This window comes from Chrysochloris asiatica, unplaced genomic scaffold (assembly GCF_000296735.1).
Source record: "Chrysochloris asiatica unplaced genomic scaffold, ChrAsi1.0 scaffold00056, whole genome shotgun sequence".
Classification (NCBI taxonomy): Eukaryota; Metazoa; Chordata; class Mammalia; order Afrosoricida; family Chrysochloridae; genus Chrysochloris; species Chrysochloris asiatica.
Genome location: NW_006408574.1, coordinates 10994571 through 11014607, shown reverse-complemented (window position 1 = coordinate 11014607; position 20037 = coordinate 10994571).

The following is a 20037-nucleotide window of genomic DNA, read 5'->3' as shown; positions in this document are numbered from 1 at the left end:
TATTCTTAATAGTGTTTCGTAGGATAAAAATGGGTGTTCTCACTCACTAATGTGGGGAGGTGAAGTTGAACAAGCAATTCGGTAATGTATTCGATTTTAAATGTCTATGACCTCGCAGATCTAATATAAACTCCCTCTCCTAGAAATTCATCCTCTGAAAGCATCCTCTTGGAAGGACTTGTAGGAAGGGCACAGCTGAGGACTGATTGTCCGGCTGGCCAGCTGCTGCGGGGGGCTTCTCTCTAGTCCTGGCTCCCTTCTCTCTAGTCCTGGACCATATTCATGAACAAGCAGGACAAACATGAAACTGCACTGAATCCTGCCTGGTAAAAACCAAATGTATTGCATGTTCTGATGAACCGCGCCCCGGACCACCATGCGTACTGTTCCTCACTCCCCGTTCCAAAGCAAGAGCCTCCATCCCTCCGTGTTGAAAGCGCCCAGCCAGCTGATACAGACCCGATCAACGGGCGGCACCAGGGAAGGATGCTCCTACCTGTAGACAGCCGGGAGACACAGGATGCTGCGGGGACCATGACCAGATGCTCTGGAAATACAATCACAGACCCGCCTGGAACACCCCGATCCTCTAATAGAGAAACCAAAAGTGATACTTACCCTGGGATTTTTTCCTGGAAAAGCCGGGCTGATCTAGAAAACGCTTACTCCAAGATTTAATGGATTAGGTGCTGACTGGCTCTGACCCATCTGAGGTTTACTCAGGAGCAGCTCGTGGGCTAGCAGTTCAGTGCGTATCTCACAGCATCAGACATCTTGTTGTGAAGTGCCTTCAAGTCGGTTCTGACTCATAGCGACCCTATATAGAGTTTCTGAGGAGCAGCTGGTGAATTTGAACCACTGACCTTAAGATTCAAACCGACCTTGCCGTCTAGCGCATTAACCCACAGCGCCACACCAGACTTATTGTTAAGTGCCGTCGAGTCGGTTCCAACCCATAGCAACCCTGTATAGGGTTTCCAGGGAGTGGCTGGTGAGTTTGAACTGCCGACTTTGCGTTTCAAAGGATTTTGCAGTCCAGCGCATTAATTTACAGAGCCACACCAGACCAGGAATCCTAAAAGTCCAGCTTGAAGTCCTGGTGTGCCGCTGTAGGGTAAACACTGGACTGCTTACTACAAAGTCGGCAGTTCAAACCCACCAGTCACTCCTTGTAAACACTTGGAATCCTCCATTCCGTGGCACTTACAACAGGAAAGACTTTCTTTGTGGGCTCCGGCGGAGATCCTCGTCTCTTCTCACTTTCTGTTCCTAGGTGAGTTTCATCTATTTGATGTCTTCACCCGGCTCTGCTTACTTAACCTGCTCTTTTACATTGCAAAAGAGATTGATTTAAAACCCAATTTACACAAATACTGCCTCATTAACCTAATAAAGAAAATCCTTTCCCAAATGGGATTATAATCCAAATTTAGTAGAATTTGCAATACGTATTTTTGAGCGGCACAGTTCAATCCATCAAACCCCCTATCTGTTAAAAATCTTCCTAATATGAGGAGTCCTGGTGTGGGGCTACCGGTTTATGGCTGTTTCCTATAGATAGGAAACCCTATCCAGGATCGCAATCAGTGGGACTCAACTTGATGGCACGTAACAGCAACATAACTAAGGAGTCCTGGTGTGGCACTACAGGATAAACACTGAACTGCAAGGTCATCCATTCAAATCCACTAGCCACTCTTAGAAACCCTACACAGCATTACTATGAGTTAGAACCAACTCCACGGCACTAAACAACAGCAAAAAACAATATGACTAAACTCATTGGGTGGATTGGTAGCATCAATAACATCTTTCCTCACTCTTCCTCTGCCCATCCCATTTCTTGCTGTTACCCATAAAACAAGAAATATGATAGCTGTTTATCCTGAAATGATGCTAGCAACTTTCTGGTGACGGAGATTCTAGGAAACTCTCCATGTATCATAACACCATTTGAAACAGAAATCATTAATGAGCTCCATCCCATGAGTAATTAATAATGTATAAAGATAATATATATAGAATGCAGATGGCACTGTAGTAGAAGCACTGGACTGCTAACCACAAGGTCAGCAGTTCCAAACCTTCCACCAGTTGCTCCTCAGGAGAAAGATGAGGCGTTCCGCTCCCATGAAGATTTATAGCCTCAGAAACCCTATACAGGGTCACTATGAGTTGAAATCAACTTTATGACACCTAACAACAACAAAGAAAATATCCAGATTTATCCCATGTTTGATTTTTTTAGGATGTCGGGTTGTTGGGTGCTATAGAGTCAGTTCTGGCTCATAGCGACCCTACGTACAACAGAATGAAACACTGCCCGGTCCTGTGCCATCCTCACAATTGCTGTTACATTTGAGAACATTGTTGCTCCACTGTGTCAGTCCATCTCATTGGGATTCTTCCTCTTTTTCACTTTTCTGAGTATGATGTCCTTATCCAGGGCCTCCTGACCACATGCCCAAAGTACAAAAGACGAAGTACTGGCTTCTTCAGGGCATTCTGTTGTACTTCTTCCAAGACAGATTTGTTTATTTCTCTGGTAACGTATGGTATTTCCAATATTCTTCTCTAAAACCATAACTCAAAAGCACCAATTCTTCTTTGGTCTTCCTTACTCACTGTGCAACTTTCACATGCATATGAGGCCACTGGAAATACCATGGCATGGATCAGGTGCACCTTAGTCCTCAAAGTGACATCTTTGCTCTTTAACACTTTAATCTTCTCACCTATGTAGTCTCAGGAACTGAGGAATGCAGATTGGCAGGTCAGATGGCAGGCTGTTGATGCATGAGGCTACAGGAACTGGTGAATCAGGTCAAGAGATGGACTGAAAATCCCAGAACTGGAGGTCAGATATCATGAGCCAAATGTAAGATGCAGGGCAAGAGACAGCGAGCTTTTCCAAAGCAGTTTTATAAATTGGAGTAAGAAGATGCCCCCAAGTTGTACAACTATCACCATTATCCATTTCCCATTTTTTCCTTCATCCTCACAGAAAGAAGTTCAATGTCTCCCAAACCATGAATTGCCCTTACCACTCTCCCTCCCACCTACTGCTGGTAACCGCTGATAACCTTAGATATGTTGTTGTTGTTGTTAGGTGCCATCGAGTCAGTACCGACCCATAGCGGCCTTATGCACAGCAGAACAAAACATTGCCCGAACCTAGGCCAACCTCACTACTGTTGCCACACTTGAGTCCATCGATGTTGCCACTTGGCTAATCCATCTTGTTGGGAGTTTTCCTCTTCTTCTCTGACCCTTCACCTTACCAAACATGATATCCTTCTCCAGCGACTAGTCTCTCCTGACAATACTTCCAAAGTATGAGAGACGAACTTTGGCCATCTGACCTCCAAGGAGCACTCTGGCTGCACTTCTCCCAAAACAGATCTATTGGTTCTTTTGGCAGCCCAAGGTACTTTCAATATTCTCCTCCAACACCATAACTCCAAAGCATCAATTCTTTTACAGTCTTCCTTATTCACTGTCCAGCTTTTGCATGCATATGAGGTTATTGAAAACACCATGCTGACATCTTTGCTCTTCAACAGTTTAAAAAAGTCTTGAGCAGCAGATTTGCCTAATGCAATATGTCGTCTGATCTCTTGACCGCTGCTTCCGTGACTGTTGATAGTTGATCCAAGAAGAATGACGTCCTTGACAACTTCAATCTTTGCTCCACTGAGAAGAATATTGTTTATTGGTCCAGTGGTGAGGATTTTTGTTTTCTTGACATTGAGATGTAATCCATACCGAAGGCTGTGCTCTTTGATCTTCATCAGTAAATGTTTTAAGTCCTCTTCACTTTCAGCAAGTAAGGTTGTATCACCTTAGATCTGTACACACTTACCTATTCTAGCATGCACTTTTGTTACACACTTTGCTGTTGGAGTTTAGCTGCCATCAAGCCAGCCTCTAATCCTGGTAACCTCATGCTTATCAGAGAAAAGTGTGACTCAATCCTGCATTGTCATCATGGTCATCAGTAGGCTTGAATCCATTCTTCCAGCTTTCGTGTCTCATGCCTTCCAAGCTAGGGGCCTCAACTTCCAGCACTACACAGCAGGCACCATTCTGTTGTGATCCCTAGAGTTCTCATTGGCTCATTTCTGGAAGTGAATGGCTCGGCCTTTCTTCCTCATCTGTCCACTGAAGCTTATATCCAATCCTGTTGACCATGAATGACCCTGCTGGTATTTGAAGTACTGATGGCATAGCTTCCAGCATCATAGCAATATGCAAGTGGACAGACACACTGACAGACCGGTAGTGGTGGTACACACCATTGTTGTTGTTGTTGTTGTCAAATGTCATCGAGTCAGTTCTGACTCATAGCGACCCTGTATAGGGTTTCCAAGGCTGTAAATCTTTATGGGCTGTTGGGTTTGAACTGCCAACATTGTGGTTAGTGGTCCTGTGCTTATCCTACATCGCCACGTCATTATAAAGGGTTAAATTAAAGACATGGCCAACATATGTTGATGACCAGGAAGTAGCAGCTGCTACTCTTTGATACCCAGGCTTGCCCTCACTGCTACCTTCCTCTCGTAAGCTGGGGAAGACAGGTCAGCAGAGAGGTACTCTAAGTCACAACTGAGGCTCCCACCAGTGTCCCCTGGCTCCAGTGAATCCACAGACCCGGACACAATAATTATGGCTGGGTAAATGCTGGGTGCATTGGGGTGCACTGTGGTAATTATCTTATTCCAGGCAATCTCATTAGAGAAACTGAGGGCCATTGAAAATACAGTTCTCACAATTGATAGCTTCTTCTGCAGGAGATATTGGGAAATGTTTTCTTATTGGTTTGGTATCTTGTTGTTGTTGTTGTTAGGTACCACTGAGTCGGTACCGACTCATAGTGACCTTATGCACAGCAGAACAAAACACTGCCTGGTCCTGGGCCAACCTCACTATTGTTGCCACGTTTGAGCCCATTGATGCTGCCACTTGGCCAATCCTAGACTGAACTAATTCAAATGTATGTCAGAACCATTGAAACAGCTGCCTTGCATGTTTAAGGAGTAAGTATTGGAAACGTCTCTTCTAGATCACCTCCAAAGATTATTTTATATTCATGGCATTGTTTTAAACCAAGAACAGTATGAGTTGCAAATTCTAAGTCTCTGAAGCCCCTACTCTGAAGGAAGCCAATGTTTTGCTTTGCTTTGCTTTTCTGTGTTATTGTTGTTGTTATGTGCCGTGGAGGCGGTTCCGACCCATAGCGACCCTATACAGGGTTTCCGAGGCTGTAAATCTTTATGGGAGCAGAAAGCCTCATCTTTCTCCCATGGAACAGCTGGTAGTTTTGAACTGCTGACCGTGAGATTAGCAGCCCAATTCGTAACCACTATGCTACCAGAGCGCCTTGCTTTCCTGTGAGTCGGGGGTTATTCAAAGATTGATTACATCTTAGACAGTATGCATATCTAATTTGTCTGCTATTGTTACTATGTGGTTATTGTTAAGTGCCTTGGAGTCAGTGACCCTTAGTGGACCTATAGTGACCCTTAGTGCTGCAGGATAATGTGCTGGACTGCAAGGTCAGTTCAAGTCGCAAGGTCGAATCTACCAGCCACTCCTCAGAAACCCTACCCAGAGTTGCTAAGATTCAGAATCCACTGGGTGTCACGTGACAATGACAGTCAGGTAGGGGAGAATGACTAGCTTCACAGCATTGCATTTTACACACTCCAACACCACACCCACATTCCCGACTCACCGAGAACCTGTAGCACAGAATGGACGGTTCCATGGAGTTTCCGAGGCTGTCCATCTTTATGGGAGCAGAACATCCCAACTTCTGGGGATCAGCTGGTAGGTTTGAACTGCCAACTTTCCAGTTAGCAGCCCAGCATTCAATCCTCTATATCACCAGAACTCTTTAATTGTATGTATATCCCACATAAGACATAGATATCTATATTTTCTAGGTTAAAAATAAATATGTGTATAAATGGAGTTCTGGTGTGGCACTATAGGATAAGTATTTGACTGCAATATTGGTTTGAACTGTAAGATTGATGGTTCAAATGCACCAGCCACTCCTTGGAAACTCTACACAGGGTCGCTGTGGGTTGGAACTGACTCAATGGCACTTAACAACAATACTCTATAAAAAATTTTTTTAACCCTATGCCAGGATGTGGCTGGGGCTTCGCTGGCCTCACTAGGTCTGCCATTTTCAATTTTCAGAGTCTGTAATATTGCTGCTTATCTGTACTTGTGCTTTGTTGCAGACTGTGTAGGCCTGGTCAGAGGTTCGAGGCCCTATAGGCCCGAGTGTAACAGAGCTAGCCACTTGGCAGTCAATAGCAAATTGTTTTTCATCTTAGTATTCGGTTATGTTATAATTAAATGCAGACATGAGCCCTTATTATCCACAGAGAAATATTAAAACCTCCTAAAGCCGAGACTAAAGGTTGCAAGGTCAAGCCTTCCTCCAAAGGATTAACTAAAAATATCTTAGCTACTTCGCAGTTCTTTGTTCTACAGACAAAAAAAAACCATCCTCCCTAATCCTTTTCCAGGTGCCGCCCAATGGGCGTCTGGCATCCTCCTGCAGACCTGGCTCAGGAAGCCGAAACAGCAGGACTCCACCCAAGCCTTTTGTCCTTCCCGTTCACCTTGCCCCAACTGAGCTCAGGGGCTATAGATATGTTAATTGAGCCTGAGAAACCAAGTTGCGGGCCTGGGATTCGAACCAGCAAAGTACGATGTAAAGTTACCTGAGTGTCTGGAAAATTACTGATATTAGCTGTATCCTGTTTTAGTCCATCCCAGCTTGGTGTGAAGCTCCTCCCCTAAATAAAACAGAGGCCCATGCCAGCCCAGGTGTGCATTATGGGTTGGGGGGCATGCAGTAAAGATTGCAGGGCAGTGAGTTGCTGCCTGCAGAGGCCACGATGCCTGTAGTCCCAAGTCTGCCCACCAGTGATGCATCCACCCTGGTTTCTGGGTGCCTCCTTGTCTCCCTCCTTCTGTCTGTCTGTGTATTCTTTCGCTATCTCTATCGCTGCTGGATCTCGTGAACAACACAACTATGTTGCGGTCAGTCCCCAACAGTGCTTATATCCAATCCTTGACACCCAATGTCCTGGACAGATATAAAACTGGAATGTTGAGTATATTTTGGGAGTGGGCCAGAATTGGTGACTGGAAGAGTCCTTATGTTGCAGTAGGCTGCCTAGTGATGGCCTTCAGCATCCTGTTCAAAACAGTACCTTGTTTTGAATTTAACTGCCATCAGATTTCAATATGAAAAAAGACTTATCTGCAAAAAATAATGGAAAGAATGGTTAACCCTTTTATGTCTGAACATTGAGTGAGATACATTTCCAGCTGCTCTTCTCCAAGTTTGTTATTGGACCAATGTTCTCTATAAATCATCAAGACGTAACCATTTAATACTCACTGAGTTTAATATGTCTGTAACAATCAACCTTGCATTGTCACTACAATATTATATTCTGTCAGTGTCGTTCTGTTGCATCAAATACCAATTTTTAGTGAGATATCTCTTGGGTATATAGATAACAGAAAACAAAATTGGTAATTATTTCAAGTTCCTTTCACTGTGATTTGGAAATGATAAATCTTTATAGGATGAAACAAAGAAACAAACAAAACATCCTATGCCACTGAGTCGATTTCAACTCATAGTGACTCTGTATAGGGGTTTTGGAGACTGTAAATCTTTATGGGAACAGACAGCCTCGTCTTTCTCCTGAGGACCGGCTGGTGGGTTTGAACATGTCTTGTGGTTAGCAGCCCCACATCTAACTTACAGAGCCACCAGGGATCCTTAAATGTCAGTATCGTTGTTGCCATGTGCTGTCAAGCTGGTTTCTATTCAGCGTGACCCTATAGAGTAGGGTTTCCGAGAGTGGTTGGTGGCTTTGCACTGGCAACCTTTCAGTTACCAGGCCAGTTCTTATCCTACAGCACCACACCAGGGCTCGGAATATACTAAAAATAAACAGAGCTGTTGTCACAGAGCCAATCCCAACTCCCAGTGACCCTGTAGGACAGAGCAGGACTGGTTGTCAGTCTTTATGACACACGCAGCTTCATCTTTCTCCCAAGGATCACTTGGTGGTTTGAACTGCCAGCCTTGTGGTTATAAGTCCAGTGCTTATCCTACCGTACCACCAAGACTCCTTAACTAGATGTATCTTGTGCACTACAATATAAATATATGCCTGTTGTTGTTGTTAAGTGCCGTGGAGTTGATTCCAACTCATACTGACCCTGAGTAGGTTTTCTGAGGCTGTCTGCCTTTGTAGGAACAGAAAGGCTCACCTTCTTCCCATTGGGTTAAATTCTTCAAGTCCTAATCCCCAGTACTTATGGTGGTGGTGGTGGTGAGTGTGGCCTTACTTGGAAATAGGGTCAGTGTGGGTGTAATCAAGTTAAGATGTGGTCATACTGAGTTATGGTGGACCATATAGGAAGGCCAAGGAGCTCTGGTAGCGTAGTGGTTACGAATTGGGCTGCTAACCTCAAGGTCAGCAGTTCGAAACTACCAGTGATTCCACGAGAGAAAGATGAGGTGTTCTGCTCCCATAAAGATTTACAGCCTCGGAAACCCTGTGCAGGGTCACTATGAGTAGGAACCGACTCCATGGTACTTAACAACAACAACAGCATATAGGAAGGTCATATCAGGACACTGACAGAGGGACACCGAGGGACCAAAGTCATGTGACTGCAGAGGCAGATACTGTAGGAGCTGGAAGGACCGTCAGCAACCACCAGAAGCTAGGGAGACACAAGCACAGACCCTACTACCCTCAAACCTACAGAAAGCCCACTGCCCCACCAACACCGTGAGTGCAGACTTCTGGCCCCAGAGCCGTGAGAGACTACATATATGCTGTTTTCAGACACACCCAGTTTGTGTTGGGGAGCACAGAGACTCCACAGGATAAGTACTGGACTGCGAATCCCATGGGAGAAAGATGAGCCTTTCTGTTCCAGTGAAGACCGACAGCCAGTACTGCTCTGCCCTACAGGGTCACCGGGAGTTGGGATTGGCTCTGTGACAACAGCTTTGTTTATTTTTAGCATATGCAATCACATTCCAAGCCCTGGTGTGGTGCTGTAGGATAAGCACTGGCCTGGTAACTGAAAGGTTGCCAATGCAAAGCCACCAACCACTCTCAGAAACCCTACTCTACAGGGTCACTTTGATTTGGAACCGACTTGACAACATTTAGCAATAATAACAACAGTTTGTGTTAATTTGTTATAGCAGACCTAAGAAACAAATGCATATTTCATGTTTTGTAAATTTATGCATGTCCTGAATTAAAGGCAAATATATTTACTTTCGAATTGAATGTAAAATTATGTAGGCCCTGACATAAAGGTAAATGTACAAATTTCATGGATTGTGATTCTCACTGAAATCCTGATTAAAGACAAATACACATGATTGACAAAATAAATGTCACTTTATGAAAGTCCTGTAAATAAATGGGGACGCTACACTGAGTATAAATATATGTATATATGCAAGTTGTTAAGTGCCGTAGATTGTGTTCTGACCCATAGTGACCCTTTGTAGGGTTTCCAATAAAAAATCGTCCATATGCTGCATTGGATGTAAATGTAAGCATATCTTGGATAGACTACAAATGCTCATCTCTGCCAGACCACATGCAAATGTAGAAGATCTTTCATGTAAATGTGTACATTTGCTTTATTAAATGTAAATGCCTGTCTATCCTGGATGAAGTATAATAAATTTACCATTGAATTTGTGTCTCGTCTTCCTTCAAAGAAAAATAGAAATATTCTGGGTGGGATGGGAGAGAGAAAAGTAAATAGGAGAGCGATTTGGTTGTGAGGCGACTTGAAGAGAGAGGAAGGGCAGCAATTTTTGTAACTGCTTTTCATAGAAAACTTTTGAGACAGGAAGTCATCTTCAAGGGGGAGTTTTCCAAATTCTAGTGTACTGGCACCCTGGCATGGGCTGTAGGATCAGCATTGGGCCGGTAACCACAAATCCATCAGCTGTTCTTGGAAACCTACACAGGTCACTGCACTGTAAAAAACCCTCTTTGCTATCCCTCTGTGAAAACCTACATTCCCTTCTCAAGTTTCTGGAGTCAGGGGTCTGTATGTTTGAAGTGACTGTGTTCAGGTACAAGACCACAGGAACCCCATGTTTGATCAGTATCATGCTTTGGAGCTGACAAGTTGAGATATTTGAAGTTTGGTACAGTGCCTGATTTGTCTAAATCAAATTCTATTTCAATGAAGTTCCAGTCGGGCAACTGCTGGTAGAAAGGAGAAAGGTGAACCAAAAAGAAGGCATCATTGTTTTTAAAAGTGTGCCTTCCAAGACAGAGAAACACAATAGGAAACAGGCAAATACCACAATTCATTTATTCCACAACATGGTTACTGATTTGTACCAGGGGCTTCAAACTGGTTCATTTCAATTCCATCAGCAGGGCTTCAAAGCCTTGGTGTGAACTACCTTTCAGGTACTGTTCTGTGTACTAATTCACGTCAATTAAAACTCAATGAGATACATTAAACTAACAAATACAAGAAGTCCAGATACTCAGGCGTCCTATGGCGCAAACAAGGCAGAACAATATGTCAAACACCTGTGTGTAGGGTTCCTTTATTAGGTGGACAAGGAAGGCTTCTCTGAGAAGTGGTATCAAGAAACGAATTATGAAGCCAGCTTTGCAAGGATCTGAAGGCAGAGCATTCCAGGCACAGGGAAAGGCAGGTGCAAAGGTTCATAGGTGGGAAGAAGCTTGGTAAGTTCTAGGGATAGAAAGAAGGACCCTGTGTGGAGTGAAGGAAGAGGTGGCAGGTTTGATCCTATGTAGGACCTTGGGAGAGAAAGGAAGAATTTGGATTTTAATTTCAACAGAGTGTCACTGGATGACATAAAGTCACCTGTGGTCTGCAGGAGGGAGTACAGGGGCCAGCATGGCAGCTGGGGGGCTGTTAGACCACATTCAAAGTACCACCTGGAAGTAGAGCTAATAAAACTTGCTGAGGCACACTTGTTGAAAATAGGGAATCAAGGATTATGTTTTTCAAAACTAGGAGCCCTGGGAGCACAATGGTTAAATGTTTGGCTACTAACCTAAAGGTTGCTGGTTCAAACTCACCAGCCCTCCATTGGCAAAGAGATCTGGCCATCTGCTCCCCTAAAGATGACCACCTTGGAAACCCCGTGGGCTTGACGGACGAGCCGGAATTGACACGGCGTGGGTTTGGGTTAGGGTTAGGAGTTTTAAGCTTTCACCACATTACACGAATTCTCGAAATTAAGGAAGTTTAAAAGTTAAAAAAAAACTTTTCAGTGAAATCAACTACTAGGAACTGGTTTTAACCCAGACTCAAGGCTCATAATTTCTTAAGTAGAAATTTCAAGCCTTTCTGGAAATGAAGAGGAAGGGAGTGACAGAATGCTAGGACTGGTCCGAGACCTTCTTCATCTTGCTCCTGGGTCTTACCGTTCAACAAGGCTGACCGGATTGCTTTCTATTGGAAACTGAACAAAATCGCAGAGAATGCTGTGCCAAGCGGAAATTTATGAATCACAGGCTACTTTTATAGACACCTCACAACCCCAAATGAAGCTTCTCACCCCAGAAAGGGGTTTACTGATTCAGAGCTAATCAGTACTGTGGGAGAAAAAGGGGACAGTGGCAAGATTCTAAGAGTTACACAGAGGAACAGTACTGGCTTGTGGAGAGCTGGAAAGAAGGGAGATGTGTACTAGGGTAGATCATTTATTCATCGAAATCCAGGGCTGGTCTCTGAAAACCTCAAGGCATTTTGGGTAGGAGGCTAGGCTACACGTCTTAGGAGCTGTGGGAACCTGAAAGTCATAGGCTGAGAATGGGGTTACATGAGCTTGAGTTTAGTCAAGTTTTGGGGTTTAGTTGGGAGTTATGGAGACATCACAGCTGAAATGAAGCTGCCATATAAACAGCTACTGTGAATGGAAACGAGTAAGAAAGAGAGAAATATTTAGAGATTTTAGGAGTGTCTTATGTCAGATGCTGGGCAGAACATTTGCAGGGATACGGCAAGTAAAGCTGAAAGTGACGACCTGCATTATTCTTCTGTGCTTTGCTAGAATGCCTTTACATGCTTGAAGGGAACCATGTGAAGCCTCAGGTGACACTCTGAAATTTAATAGTCCCCCGCTCATAAAATTTCTTCCTGATGTTTCTGCCCCCTTTGATTCCTGTCATCTTGGATGCACTGTGGGATAAGCACTGGACTGCCAACTGCAAGGTCGGCAATTGATTCACCAGATGCTCCTTGGAAACCCTATACAAGGTTGTCACTATAAGTCAGAACAGACTTGAGTGTACAACTCAACTATAACTTACCAACACCAACCGATGACTCTATTTCAACAAACTACATCATCACTTTTTTCAATGACTAAATAAATGAAACAAAATAAAGTCATAATAATAAAGATAAAGTAGTAGTAGTAGCAAAACATACAGCGTTTGTTTTATGACCATGTGTTTTTGTGATTTCCATGTATTACCTCATTTTGTTATCATAACAATCCCAAGAGGACGGTGTTACTATTGTTCTATTTCAGGCATGAGGATAATAAGTTGTCCATGTTTACACAGCAGATCTGACTCTGGCTTTGCTATCTCTGCCTCTCATTACTACACGAGTACGCAGAGAGAGCCGTGCTCACAGCTGCCACACCACATACCCATTCAATCCATTAAAACAGTAACTAGCCAACAGAACTGTCCTTCCAAGCCACGACATCACCTTCGCCTATGACTTGACTCAATGAATAAAATTATTCTTGCTTGAAATCCATCGTTTCATTCAGATGTTGCAGGCATGACCTGCTTTACCAGTGTGTGGCATTGCTACACCCACATCACTGTTGTATTTCCAATTAATGCTTGAGAACTCCTATGGCTTTAGTACCTTAGCTTGTTATTTCCCCTATGAAGCCCACATCAGCCATAAGCTTAGATTGTACTCAATCCAAATGCCAAGTTCAAATCTCTAAGCAGACCCTGGAACAACTGGATGTTGTGAAGTACCATCGAGTAGGTTCCTAGTCTTGAGTTGGTTCCAACTCATAGTTTCTGAGGGGTGGATGGTGGGTTTGAACAGCCAACCTTGTGCTTTACATTCCAACGTTTATCCACATCAGGACTCCGCAACAAAAAGATGAGGTTGAATCCCTATCTCACACTATATACAAAAATTAACTCAAAATAGATCAAAGACCTAATGGAAGAGCTTACAAATGAAAAATCCTAGGAGAAAATATAGGCATATATTTCTGTGACATAGATTAGACAGTGGTTTTTAGATACGACAACAAACACACAGCAACAATAGAAAAATGAATAAACTGGACTTCAGCAAAATTAAAAATATTTGGGCATCAAAGGGCAACATTAAGAAAGTGAAAAGGTAACCCAGAAAGCAAAAACATACTTGCAAATTATATACCTGCTAAGGGACATGCCGTGGAGCTGACTCCAACTCCTAGCAACCTTGTAAGACAGAGAACTGCTCCGTAGGGTTTCTGAGGCTGTAAATCTTTACAGAAGCAGACTGCCTCATCTTTCTACCAACGAGCCGCTGGTGGGTCTGAACTGCCAATCTTTCAGTTAATAGGTCAGTGCTTAGTCCATGACACCACCAGAGCTCTTTAAAGAACTTTTACAACTCAATAATTAAAAGTCAAATAGCCCAACTAAAAATTAGGCAAAGGAACCAAATATGCAGTTTTCCAAAGAAGAGATATATGATAGTTTGCTGTGAGCAGCTAATCTATTTCCTCAGGGGTGTAGCCTGCAACATCTTTCATTGTAAAACGATAAAAGGAGAGATTGTAAAGAAAGAGGGACCTGCCACTACCAAGAAAGAAGAGCCAGGAATGGAGCGTGTCCTTTAGAACTGAAGTTCTTTCACTATGAAGCTCCCAGATCCAGGGAAAGATTGATGTCAAGACACATAGAGATCACCAAGGAATGCTGGGCCTACGGATGCTGAGAGGGGACCAGGACCTTTCTTTGAACTTCGAGTCTCCCACACTGTGAGATAATACATTCTTGTTTGTTAAAGCCAGCCACTATTGTTACAGCAGCCCTATATAACAAAGACAATGAACAAGTGGCCAATAATCACATGAATGTTATTAACTGTAATTAGTCATGAGAAGTATATACATCCAAAATGCAATAAGATACTCCTTCACAAGCACAGATGGTGATCATTAAAAAAGAACAATTATCAGCAAGGCTGTGAAGAAATGTGAACACTCATATACTGCTGATGTAAAATGATGCAGACACAATGGGATATTTTTTGGCAGTTCCTCAAAAAAACCCAAAGATAAAGCAATCATGTGACTCAGCATATGACCCAGTAGTTCCACTTCTAGGAATATACCTAAAAGAAATGACAATATATGTTCACACAAAAATTTGTACACACATCTTCATAGCAGCATTATACATAATAGAAATGTAAACAGCCCAATGTCTATCTACTAATGAATGGATAAACAAAGATTTATATATCCATTGAACGGACCACCAGCATCTCAGTTTGTCATACTGTGTGGCTTGTGTGTTCCTGTGATGCTGAGAGTTATGCCATTGGTATGTTAAATACAGCAGGGTCATTCATGGTGGACAGACTTCAGTGGAGCTTCCAGACTAACGTAGACTAGGAAGAAGGAAAGCTGGACCACTTTTAAATGGTTAGCTATTGGAAATCTTTTGACTAGCAACAGAACATTGTCAGACATAGTGTCAGAAGATGAACTCCTAGGGCTGGAAGGCACTCAAAATACAACAAAACAAGAGCTGTTTCCTCAAAGCAGACTTGGTATTAATGACAGAAATGAAATTAAGCTTTTGGGACCTTCATTTGTTGATGGAGCATAACTCAAAATGAGAAGGAATACTTGCAAACATCCATTAACAATCAGAATGTGGAATGTACAAATCTAGGAAAATTGGAAGGTGTTGAAAATGAAATGGAATGCAAAAAGATTGATATTTGAGGCATTAGTGAGCTGGAATGAAGTATTGGTCGTTTTGGACTAGACGATCATATGGTTTACTATGCTGAGAACAGCAAATTGAAGAGGAATGGCATCACATTCATTGTTAAAAAGAACATTTCAAGATTTATCTTGAAGTACAATGATGTTTGTGATACAATAACATCCACCAATAAGGACGACCAATTAATACCACTGTTATCTAAATGTATGCACTAGCCACTAAAGCCAGTGATGATGAAATTCAAGAATTTTACCAACTTCTTCAGACTGACAATCATGAGGTCTACAGTTTAAGCCTACCAGCTGCTCTGCAGGAGAAAGATGAAGCTTTCTGCTCCCTTGTAGATTTAAAGTCTCGGAAACCCTATACAGGGTCACTATGAGTTGGAGCTGACTCCACGGCGCTTAATAATGACAGCAGCAGCAGCAGCAACAACCAAGTTCTTTAGTCAGAAATTGATAAAACATGCAAATAAGATGTATTGACAGTTACTGGTGATTGGAATGTGAAAGCTAAAAACAAAGAAAAAGGATCAGTAGTTGGAAAATATGGCCTTGGTGATAGAAATGATGCTAGAAATTGCATGATAGAATTTTGTAAGACCAATGACTTATAAGAGTTCTGGTGTGGCACTGTGGATTAATGCATCAGACTGCAAAGCCATTTGAACTGCAAGGTTGGCAGTTTAAGCTCACCAGCTAATCCTCAGAAACCCTATACAGGGTCGCTATGGGTCGGAATCGACTCAACAGCACTTAACAACAAAAACAACAACAATGACTTATTCAGTGCAAGTACCTTTTTTCAACAACAGAAAAGTTGACTATCTACGTGGACCCCACCCAATGGACTGACTACACAGGAATCAAATTGACTACATCTGTGGGAAGAGATGGTAGAGAAGTTCAATATCACCAGCCAAAACAAGACCAGGGGCAAACTTTAAAGAGACCATCAATTGCTAACATGCAAGTTCAGCTTGACGCTGAAGAAAATTAAAGCAAATCCATGAGAGCCTCAACTTTCAACATATACCATCTAAATTTAGAGACCATCTCAAGAACAGATTTGATGCATTCAACACTAATGACCGCAGACTAGAAGAGTTAAGGGAAGACATCAAGATGATAATACGTGAAGAAAGCAAAAGTTTATTAAAAGACAAGGAAAAAAAGAAAGGACAAAAGTAGATGTCAGAAGAGACTCTGAACTGTGGTCTTGCAAGAAGCTAAAGCGGCTGGAAGAAATGATGAGCAGAAAATTTCAAAGGGCAGCTTGAGAAGACAAAGCCAAGTATTATATTGAGATGTGTAAAGATCTGAAGTTAGAAAACCAAAAGGAAAGAACAAACTCAGCATTTCTTAAGCTAAAAAACTGAAGAAAAAATAAAACAAGTCTCAGGTTGCAGTATTGAAGGATTCCATGGGCTCCTGGTATGGCTCTGTAGTATAAGCACTGGACTGTGAACCACACACAGGGTTGTGGTTCAGACCCACCAGCTGCTTCTCAGAAACCCTGTACATGGTCTCTCTGAGTTGGAATCGACTTGACAGTACTTAACAACAACAATGACAAATGGGCAAATATTGAACAATGCTGGAAACATCAAAAGGAGATGGAAGGAATACAACAGAATCACGGTTCCAAAAAGAACTGGTGGATGTTTAGTTGTTTCCAGAGTTATGCTTTCCAGCTTCTGGGGATACAGAACAGGGAGAAGGACACAGGTGAGCAGAAGGGAAGGTGAGTAGAACTCCTGTATAGTCTACCTGCTTGCCCCCCCAGCACTTATTCTTGCCCTTTGCTTAGATGAAAAGTAGTTTATGCCGTACACCTGGGAAACACAGGGTCCCATCAGTCATTATACTTACTGTCTTAAGTTCATCAAGAAATGAAACTGTAGTATCTGTCTCCACTCGTACTCTTTATGCAAGGTAACAGGGACAGAGGGGTAAGTAAGAAATAATCAATCAACATTTTATAATTTTATATGCAAATCTATTATGTAACTCAAGGAGCCCTCGTGGCAGAGTGGGTTATACATTGGGCTGCTAACCTCAAGGTCAGCAGTTCGAATACACCAGCCACATCTCAGGAGAAAGATGAGGCTTTCTGCTTCCTTAAAGATTTACGGCCTCAGCAACTCTATACAGAGTCTCTCTGAGTCGGAACCAACTCGATGGCACACAAACACCACTAATCACTATGTAATTCCTGCCTTTAGCTTGTCGAAAGGTGAAAATTGGGAAGCATAGCTTCCTACTTCACACTTGTTTCCCTGAGTCCCTGCCAGTTCCTTGTTTGATAAGCACTTTTAATCTGGTAGTTAAATGCTGTTGTTTAGTCGTTTCTGTCTCATAGCAACCCTGTATATGGTTTCCAAGGAGTTTGAACAGAAGACCTTGCAATTAGCAGTCTAGTGCGTACCCTACAGTGCCACACCAGGACTCATTTTATCTGGCTGGGTTTGTTGTTGTTAAATTCAGTCAAGTTGGCTCTGACTCATAGCAGCCCTGTATAGGGTTTCCAAGGAGAGGCTGGAGAGTTTGAACCACCAACTTTGTGGTTCAAATCTACTTTGCGGTCAAATCTACCCACCATGCCACACCAGGACTCCTCTTTTTTACCTGGTAGGGTGATCCAAATTGTCATTTCTGGAAGATATGTTACTACCAGGGACAGATTACTATATACGCAAGGCATGCCAGTGTTAAGGGCATCAAAAAAATGCAGGGGCACCAGTTGTTCAATTAATAATTACAGTTGTTGGTAAGTTGATGGTAAGTTGACCGGACACAAGGAAATTCGTGTGCCGCAGTGGAAAGGAACTGGCAGGGCACAAAATGAAACTGATACCAGCTCTCATGCGCGAAAATGTGTCAGATGCAAATACAGTTCCCAAGGTCATGACGGCGGCTACGCACAAGGCTGTGTACGCCTGGAAGCTCCTACCACCTTACCACCTTCCTTGATGGCTGTCTCCTATGGTGGTTCCCCCACCCCCTTAATTGACATGCCTTATCTTGGTGGTTCTCTTCCTGAAAAACAAGAGATGGGAGTGGACTGTTGAGTCTAACTTTTGCTACATTCACCCAATAGGCAACTGGATCCAACATGAGTGGTTACTGGGAAAGGATGGATTCTATTAATAGGTAACAGGTCTCTGATGTGTCTGGAGAAGACGATCTCGTATATTTGCATCTGCTGATCCAGCAACTCCAGGCAGAAAGGCCAGCAACGTCATTCTTTGGCGTGAGACAAACTCAAGGGTGTGTCCTGGTGAACCACCAATGGGAACTCCTCCACTCCCACATGATATAGAGACATGAAGAAACCTGAATAAATTATCCATTGAAATGAATTTAACCAAGTTACCTTTTTTTGCTATAAAATCATAGAAACTTTTATTAAACAAGAATGTTATTGTTTCTAGACTCAGCCTTCATCTAGATCCGCATCTCCTGAACCAGCTCTGTACTTCTGATGGTAGGTGTTTCCAACTCTCCAACCCTTCCTCAAAGAATTCTATAGAATTAGAATTCCAACTGGAAAACCAAAGGGTAGAACATGCTCAGCATTTCTCAAGTTGAAAGAACTGAAGAACAGCTTCAAGCCTTGACTTGTGACACTGAAGGATTCTTCTAGGGGCAAAATACTGAGCAGTGCAAGAAGCGTCAGTAGAAGATGGAAGGATTACAGAGTCCTTGGTCAATGGTTCACCCTTTCAGGAGGTAGCATATGATCAAGAAGCAAGAACACTGAAGGAGGAAGTCCAAGGTGCACTGAAGGCATTGGCGAAAAACAAGGCTCCAGGAATTGATGAAATACAAATTGAAATCTTTCAACAAACTGAAGAATCTATCTACTATCAAATGCAAATAAAAGTTTGCTGAAGATAATTCAGAAACAGTTGTAGCAGTAAATTGACAGGGATCATAAATGTCTTGGGTGAGGTACAGTGAGAATGTTCCTTAGAAGTAACATGTCCGAAGTACAGGAGATAAAGTCACTGGCCTTACTTCTAAGGAGCTGTTCCTCAGAAACCCTATCATAATAAACACTGGACTGCTAACACACAAGATTGGTGGTTCAGACCCACCAGCTGCTCCTCAGAAACCCCATAAGGGGTCACTATGGTTTGGAACCGACTTGACACAGCCTCAACAACATATACATACATACATACATACACACATACCTATAAATAGAATAAGTGACTGCTAACCAAAAGGTTGGTGGTTCAGAACCACCAGCTGCTTCTCAGAAACTCTATGCATAGTTGCTAGGAGTTGCAATAGGTACTTAACAACAACATATATTATAAAAATATCTATTTCCTTCCCTCCCTCCTCTTACTACATTTTATAAAATGTGAGATATACACTGAGCTAATATGTTACGTGGATTTCTGGTTTGGTGCTGTAGTATAAGCACAGGACTACAAGGTCAATCTGAACTGCTAGGTCAGCAGTTCAAACTCACCAGTCGCTCATCAGAAATCCTCTATTGGGTTGCTATGAGTTGGAACCATTGGATGGCCCTTTAACAATAGCAGCAGCAATATGGTACATACATGTTACTTATACATGTATCTTTATGTTGTGATTGTGTATGGTTTAGGAGATACGGACAGTTGCCAAGTTAACAATGGATGGACTATAATGGTGAACTTTATGGGTCAACTCGGCTAGGCTGTGGTTTGGCAGAAATTACGTATCACCCTCCATTTTGTGATCTGATGTCAGTAGCCAGTGGTTGAAACTGGGGTCTCCTTGGGGGTCCTGGCAAAGCTTGCCGTCTCTTGATCCTACCTTTGACATAGCACCCTCAGACCTCTAGTTCTTGGGACACAAGCCTTCAGCTTGCTGTCTAACCTGTAGAGTTTGAGATTCACCAGCCTCTGCAGCCCAGTGGTTCAGCAGTCTGCCTTCTGACCTGCAAACTGGGGGTCCGTCAGCCCCTGCAACCATGT